The 8,476-nt window shown below is 40.5% G+C and overlaps 1 long non-coding RNA gene across 1 annotated transcript; it reads right to left on the bottom strand.

The window, feature by feature from the left end:
- Window positions 1–3,137: 3,137 nt before the first annotated feature.
- On the bottom strand, window positions 3,138–8,242 carry LOC131221656 (uncharacterized). The gene is made up of 3 exons (XR_009159512.1): window positions 7,423–8,242; window positions 5,678–5,774; window positions 3,138–3,791 (listed from the first exon to the last, which is right to left on the bottom strand). It is a non-coding gene; the product is annotated as an uncharacterized LOC131221656 (long non-coding RNA).
- Window positions 8,243–8,476: the final 234 nt, after the last annotated feature.

Raw genomic sequence — 8,476 nt, 5'->3', positions numbered from 1 at the left:
GCAATTTTAGTCTATATATGAGATCGAGTTGTATGCAGTGGTCCATGCACTGCGACACTGGCGACATTATTTGATTCAAAGAGAATTCATACTTTATACAGACCATCAAGCTCTCGAATTCATTAATAGTCAAGCTAACATTAACCATGTGCATGCTAAATAGATCACGTTTTTGCAGGAATTCACGTTCGTACTAAAACATAAGTCTGGGCAACAGAACAAAGTAGCCGATGCACTGAGTCGCCGTGTAACTTTGTTATCAGGTTCGAGTGCCTCAAGGATATATATGCTAACAACGACAACTTCAAAGATGCATGAGTTAGATGTCAAGAAGGTCACCCCGACGACTTGCATATGTAAGATGGGTTCCTTTTCAAGGGAAACCAACTGTACATCCCCAAAAGCCATTATGGGAACAGATAATCCAAGAGCTATATGGAGGTGGCCTTAGTGGACACCTTGGGCGAAACAAAACCGAGCTCTTATGAAAGAGTGGTATTACTGGCCGCAATTAGTACGTGATATCGGAAAGGCAATCTAATGTTGTTATATTTATTAGACCTTTAAGGGGCAATCTCAGAATACGGGCCTCTACACCCCTTTACCTGTGCCCAACTACCCTTGGGAGGATTTATTTATGGACTTCGTGCTTAGTCTCCCACGAACACAACGCGGCATGGATTCGATATTCGTTATAGTAGATCTTTTCTCTAAAATGACGCACTTTATTCCATGTAAGAAGACTTTTGATGCAACACACGTGGCGAATCTATTCTTTAGAGAAGTTGTGCGGCTACACGGGGTTCCCAAGACTCTTATCTCTGACCGTGACACGAAGTTCATTAGCCACTTTTGGTGAAATTTGTGAACTTGATTCGATACACGACTCAATTCAACAGCGCCTACCACCCACAGACTAACGGGCAGATCGAGGTTGCGAATCACACATTGGGAAACCTCCTTCGATGTATTTCAGGAGAAAAATCAAAGCAATGGGATTTGGCCTTGTCTCAAGTAGAGTTTGCATTCAACAACATGGTGAACCGCTCAACAGGGAAATCCTCGTTCCAGGTTATTTCTGGATGAGTCCTCACCACACACTTGATTTAGTCCCTCTGCCCAAGCTCCCAGGCATGAGCATTGTATCAAAACATATGGCAGACAAGATCATGAGCATTCATGCAGAGGTATAAATCAAGCTACATGTCTCGAATAAAAAGTACAAAGAGCAAGCGGACAAGCATCGGCGACAAAAAGTGTTCGATGTGGGCGACCAAGTAATGGTCCATCTGCGCAAAGAAAGATTTCCTACCAGAACGTACAACAAGTTGAAAAATAAGAAGATTGGACCAGTACCAATCATCAGAAAGATCAATGACAGCGCTTACATTGTTGATCTTCCAGATGACATGACAATCTCAAGGACTTTCAACATTGCGGACCTAACCGAGTATCATAAACCAGAGCAAAATGAGAACTCGAGGACGAGTTCTTTTGAAGTGGAGGAGACTGATGTAGAGAGGGTCGCGGACAGTTACATGGCCAAGATGGATAAAAAAAAGGGTCAGTCGACAACAGAAGTGATCCGGACCTTCGAGCATTAAATCAGGCGTATCTCACAATCTGGAATGAGTTATCAAATGTAAAATATATGATTTTGTGGTAGAACGAGCTACTTTAGCCACCCAACCCCACTACGCCAGGTTACCAAGCCGAATTTGCGAAATACCGCCAGATCGATGGTCGTTTCCCTATTTTAATTATGTTTTTACTGTAAATAATAAGTTTTAGTTTGATTGTAACTCTTCATCCATTGGGCTTTAGGAGTTACGCCCAACACGAAAAGAGCTTAGAAAAATTAGGAAAACAGCTTGGTGAAGCCAAATAGGACACTTACTATTTTTGGCTGAAAACCTTACGCACTAGTACACATCACGAGTGTCTATAAATAGTAAGTTTACTATTTATAGTAAGTCACAAATTCTAAGAGTTTTAGCTGTAGTTTGATTCTGATTTCTTTCCCATTGCTTGGTATCCCTATTTAAAGGGTTGTGAACTCATTTTCTTTCATTCATCAATCAATTTCGAATTTATTAGAATTTATTTCTATTTTCTTGCTTTCTTTTCTTATGGATTCGAGAAGTCTCTGTGAGGAGTTCAAAGAAGTTCCCCGGATTCGGAATAATTATCCTCTTGAGGAAGACGGTGCTCAACCTCACGTCCTCCCCTGCGTCACCAAGCTTCAACGTTGAGCTTGAGCTTGAGCTCGAACTCAAGTATAGCGTGGACGAGTCGAGCCGAGCTTGGCCCACCTTGACTCGACTCGGCTCGATGTACAGCCCTAGTGATTTGCATCTTTAGATTGCGTACAACCAAGTGCACGATTGGAGAGTCACCACCTTTTAAATAAATCGCTACCAACTTCCAATCAAATAGGTGGGGCCATTTCAGCCATGGATGGTACAAAGGCATGAGTTGACTCACTAACTCAACCCGAATCGATAATGCAGGCCCAACAATGAGTATCGAAGACCATGGTTGTCATGACCCTCTTGACATGGATGCAACAATGTAGGTAAATGCACCATGGTGATGTGAACATCTATGTTATCCTAAGGAGTGATCACATGGGTACAGAGGAAGGTTTGTGTACTCAGTGTTCGAAGTATCGGTATCGTTACAAGTTTCATTGGCCAGGGATACAAAAACAATATTGATATTGCCGATAACTAGAAATGCGAGGAAACATGAGAAAAACGATGGAATTTTCAGCGAAACTTCAGAAGATATTAAAATGTACATACTTGCATATTTAGAAATTAAAAAAAAAAAATTGCAAAAAGGACCTTAAAAGCATGTATTGTTGTAAGAAATTAGTCCAACAATCCCATTTGGCCTGTTTAACCATCCAACCTTCCATTTAAACATCCATCGATATTGCAAAATATTAACAACATATGATATTTCACCAAGAAATCATCAACAATTGGAAATAAAACGAAAGATTGCAGTCTTAATGTCGTGCGTGCTGCGATATTGATAACATTGAGATATTATCAATATTATTAATGACAAATTGAACATTACGTACAACCATGTGCCCATGAAAAAAAAAAATGAAATAAATTTTTTTCTAATAAAGAAATTTTTGATGATATCAATACATTGCCGATATTATTGAAATATAGTTGATACACTTATGATACAAACATTACCTAGAATTTACATAGTTGAAAATATTGGCAATACATTGGCGATATTGATGCATTGGCAATACAAACGACATGTAGAATTTACATAGTTGAAAATATTAGCAATTACATTAGCGATATTGATACGTTGGTGATACTTAGCGATACATTGCTAATACCTGGAATTTCTGACACTGCCAGTGTTATCGGTATCGCTGAGCCAGAGATAAAGATAATATCGGAGATATTTCGATAATATCGGAGATAATTTGAAAACTGTGTACTAACCATGTGATCTTGAGTTGAGCTGATTGCATCATTCGATGTGATGTATTATCGGACGCAAAATGCACAGTGCTTTGTAGATGGCAGCCCACCCAAGAACGTTCACACCTTGAGCTAGTGTAGGGCCCTTTCTATCACCACAATCTGATCTTTGATTCGAACAATTAGTAGCTGCAGGTTCGGACATAAGAATGAGAAGCTGTCTCTGAAATGGCCCACAGACCAGGGACCGCTCCATGAATGACCAATACAGTCGAGAATCACGTGATTGGACTCCCTGTGGGCCCCACCTTTGACAAATTTGGAGCTGCCTCCCTATAACACACAAGGACAGACAGTTACGTAAGCTTCAATGGTCCAGATTCAATGCCAAAATGAAAGAAGTCCAATGCCAAAGGACCAGAAAAGATTCCAAATCCATTGAGTTGGAAGGGAGCAGCTTTCCTGCTCCAAAACTCAGGTGGGCCAGACCATAAGAAACAGCAGCGATGAAACCACTTAATGTTGAAACCTTCCTGGGGCCACCGTGTTGTTTATATGCCATCCAAACAGTACATAACATGATTCCTGCCTGGACAAAAGGAAAAAAAAAAAATCAGCTCGATCCAAAACTTTTGTTGCCCGGCCCTGAGAAGGTTTCACTGGATAGTGTTCAATCCCCACTGTTTCTCATGGTGCGGAAAGTTTGAGTTTTGGATCGCCCTCATGTTTGGGTTCATGTCCTAAAATGGTCTCAGAAACGGATGGACAGAGTGGATATAATACAAACATCATGGTAGACCCCACTGAGCTTGGGGTTACAGCGGATTCCTATAGCCTTGGATTACATGCAAGCCGCGCCCAAGTTGGAACGCTTTCTTTGTAGACTTGATGAATCGGGGTCCACCAGCCGGACGATGTGGATTGGTGAAAGACCCACTTAGGTAGGGCCCACCATGGATAGGCCATGGACAGTCCTTCCTTGTAAAGATGATCCAAATACATTTAGGAAAAAATGGACTGGGTTAAACCATCAACAATTCTATGCTTTTATCTATCCACAGATCAAATGGCTAGTATCATTTGTCATGATTCATACTTTGTGCATGGCCTGTTTCCATGGTGGGACCTACCTCTTGAACAGTTTTGATCATTCATATGTATGGGCAAACTAGCAGACTACAAAACCGAACCATCTGCAGGAAATAGCAAAGAAAACTCTCAAACACAAAGGAACTGTCCTATTTCACGTTTGTTCCGGAAGTCATAGATAGATGATTGAAATGAGAAAGTGCTAAAAAAGACAGAAATCTGTTTCTATAACAATAGCATAGCCTCTCTCTCAAAATAAATAAACAAATAAAATTAAAATTAAAAGGAAATATTTTTTTATTTTTTTTTAAGGATGGGAGTTGTTGCCACCATAGTTTTAGAAGTTGAAAAACTCGACTCGACCAGATTTCACCAAGACTTGAAACTTGCTCTGTTCATGATTTGGTCAAAACTCAAGAAATCCCTGACTCAACTCGAAAAAACTCAGCAAAACTCGACTCGACTTGGCACAACTCAACATTATTTATATTATCTATAATACTGAAAAAACTAGAAAAACTCAGGTGAGATTTTGAGAAGCTTGCCTGAGTTTTTGAGTCAACTCAACTCGACTAGGTTTTGAGTCTAAGTCGAATTTTCGTGTTTTTAACTAGGGTGGCAAGATTATTTATATTATCTATAATACTGAAAAAACTAGAAAAACTCGGGTGAGTTTTCAAGAAGCTTGCCTGAGTTTTGGAGTCGACTCGACTCGACTAGGTTTTGAGTCTAAGTTGAATTTTCGTGTTTTTAAACTAGGGTGGCAACAAATGCATCTCTCCATCTTTGTACAGCCACATGTGAAAAGACGGGCCACATGTGCAACGCCCAATCTGCTCATCAGGTCTGCCCAACCATATGTCGATGTTCTGGCCCAAAAGTCAGCCCAGTCCACCCATCAGGAGGGCCAGGTGTAGAAAAACAAGGGACCATAAAAAAGGAAGCAGCTAACTTTCCACATTCAGTGTACATGTGTCTCAGCAGATGAACAGGACAGGGAACTTTCACAGCAGATTCTCGCCTGATGAGCAGCTTGGATGAAAACATGAAGAACACATTGGTCTGTATGCCTGCATGTGAAAGCGCCTGTAGTACTAGCAGAATTCCATTTGAGCAGTAGAAAACCTTACCCCGCTATTGGTGCTAAATCAGCCATCAGTCGCAGAACTTGAAAAGCAGCCCCAGCAAAATCATATGATGATTGACTAGGAAGTCAATGGTTGTGACCTATCAACAAAGTAAGAAGTGTTCAGCCCAAGTGAATGAATATTAGACAGAAGAAAAAACCATATCCATAAGAGTTTGAACACTCAGATTTGTAGAATCCAAAAGGGCCAAATACAAAAACTTCCACAAAAAGAATGGTATCACAACCATAGTGATTACTGACAGATATGTTCTTGGCAATTTCTTGGGATACATTTGAATATTTTAGTTGTCTTTCTCGGGATATATTCAGAAAATATCATGGAAATAAAAATGGATAAAATCAAATCAAATTAATAAAGAGGGAGAAATTATGAGAATGTTTCATGAAAATCAGCAAGTCGTCAGTATTTTGAAAGAAAGTGGCCTAAACAATAGAAAGATTGTGACAAAAAAAAATTATTCTTGATGAGATAAATTTAATCCTTTGAATGGTGTGGCCAACAAACAGACAGTTTAAGGAAAGAGATAAAGCAACAGTCCATATTCAACTGAGAAATGTCCATAAAATTGGATGGCTAGGATTTCCTATCTGCGTGACTTTTCGGGCAACATCCATCCATGTATCCCATCATATCAATTGTGTAGATCATTGAACCCCGGGACCCACTTCTTTTACAAACTAACAACCCAATGATATTTTGCAAATCTTGGAGTCGAGGATGAGATAATTCCTCAAATGTGCTGGAGCCAAGTATCAATGTGTTGTACAACACCATGATGCTTTAGCAAAAGAGCAACACCCCCACCTCCACCCCACTCCCCCACCCCCACCCCCCCGCAACAAAACCCAATCCAAATCATGAGTCAGATGACTTTCACGATCATAACCATTAACCACACAACTGCATGGAATTTGTTCTAACACACCGCAGTTGAAGGTTGCTTTTGAAATGAAATCTTTTATTTGTTGCCCAAGTATACAAAGATGTTTGAGGTTGAGTCTGCTGAAGAACTACAAATATTTTCCAAGTTGGATGGGAGACAATTCTTATTGATGCTAGTATAGGAAATATCTATGAGAACTGAATTTCTATACCAATAAAAGAGTCTACATTTCAAAATCTTAGATGAAGTATTATAAAACTAAAAAGCTCAACCAGGGCTGCAACTTCGGGTTGGGACCCAACTTGAGTTCAAGTCATGACAGGTCGGATTGTCAAAATCCTTGGGTTGGGTTCTGGTTGGAAAACACCAACCCAATTTGAATTTAGGTTGGGTTTGGGTTAAGCAAATTTGGGCCGGGTTAATCACATGTAATTGGGTCAGGTTTAGGATGGGTCGAGCACAGAGGACTTTAGGTTGCGTTCAGGTTAAGCACCTCAGGTTGGTCAGGTTGTGGGTTGGGTTGGGCTTTTTTTTTTTTTAATGAACGTTGGGTTGGGTTGGGCTTGGGTTGACCCTCAACCGACCCAACCTGCCCGAGTTGCACCCCTAAGCTCAACACAAGATAGGCACCCATGTCTCAAGTCGCCCAATTTTTTCAGACATTAACGGGGGCTCAATATTTCATGAAATCTATAGGTAGGTGGTCATTCACAGATAGAATGAGGCAGCTCAGTTTCTTCTTTTGATAATTAATGAAATCTATTAGACAAGTAAGAGAAAAGCAACATGATATACACAAAACACATATAACTCTCAATATAAAGAGAAGGCCTTGACATACCATCCTTAGCGAGAATCCATTGCCATGTTATCCTCTCGAAGAAAACAATGAAATCAAGCACCGATCAACTCAATGAGATATCGAATATCTTCCAAATGCTCATCAAGATTTCATAGAATAGGGCCATCTCCGTTCACCCTACAGATGGCATAAAGTGGGGTTCCAACAAATGGACCCACTGATGAGCAAATAACATTCCCCATGCCATTCAAGAAAGCACATGCCCCGACCATTTGGGACTCTTTACTACCCAATGAACCCATCACTTCTCCTCCATCGTCTATATGGGACCAACACAATGGGGCCCAGAAAACAGAACAGATTAGCAAGGAACTTCCATTTGATTATCGCCAGTAGAACGATCAGTGACAATCGAGAAACCTCCACAGAATTCAGCCTCGAAAACCTTCCAAATTCATCTCTTCTGTTCCTTACATAGGAATCTCACAAGAAAACACAAGTAATAGAGGAGTAATGCCCAAAGGCCTCTCCAATCACCATCTATGTAACCCACTGCAAACATGGATGAGAAGTCGCGCAATTCTCTAGCAAATGAGCAATGAACGAAAAGCAGTCCACCATCTCCACCAAGCAACACATGTTGCTAAAATGAAGCCCCCAGGGCAGCTGAGATTTGTTTCATAACTGATGTGCTGTTTGGCCATACTGCCAAATCACTATTGATGGGGATTCCAAAGCCAATTTAGTGCACTTGATGTTTGGGGCACCGTAGAAAATGAACACACTTTAAGTGAGTCAGTTTTATATCAACAATGATTTGATGCTAGAGCAGCTTATTGGCTTTGGGAACCTTAAAAACTGAAAATTGTCCATTGCCCCCCACAACTTGAATAACTGAGAATCAAAACCAACCTCGGACCTCATCATCTTCTCATAAAATTCCTCGTTCCAAAAGCTCATCATGCAATTTCCTAGATGTACCATCGTCAACACCAGTGTATTTCTCCGTCAGTTTGCAAACCGGATCATCAAGTTCAAATTGCTTTGTCAGGGTTTCCATCAATGACTTCCGCACTTCTTCTCTGGATATCTT

This window comes from Magnolia sinica, chromosome 12, assembly GCF_029962835.1.
Source record: "Magnolia sinica isolate HGM2019 chromosome 12, MsV1, whole genome shotgun sequence".
Classification (NCBI taxonomy): Eukaryota; Viridiplantae; Streptophyta; class Magnoliopsida; order Magnoliales; family Magnoliaceae; genus Magnolia; species Magnolia sinica.
This window is presented reverse-complemented; position numbering and strand designations above follow the sequence as displayed.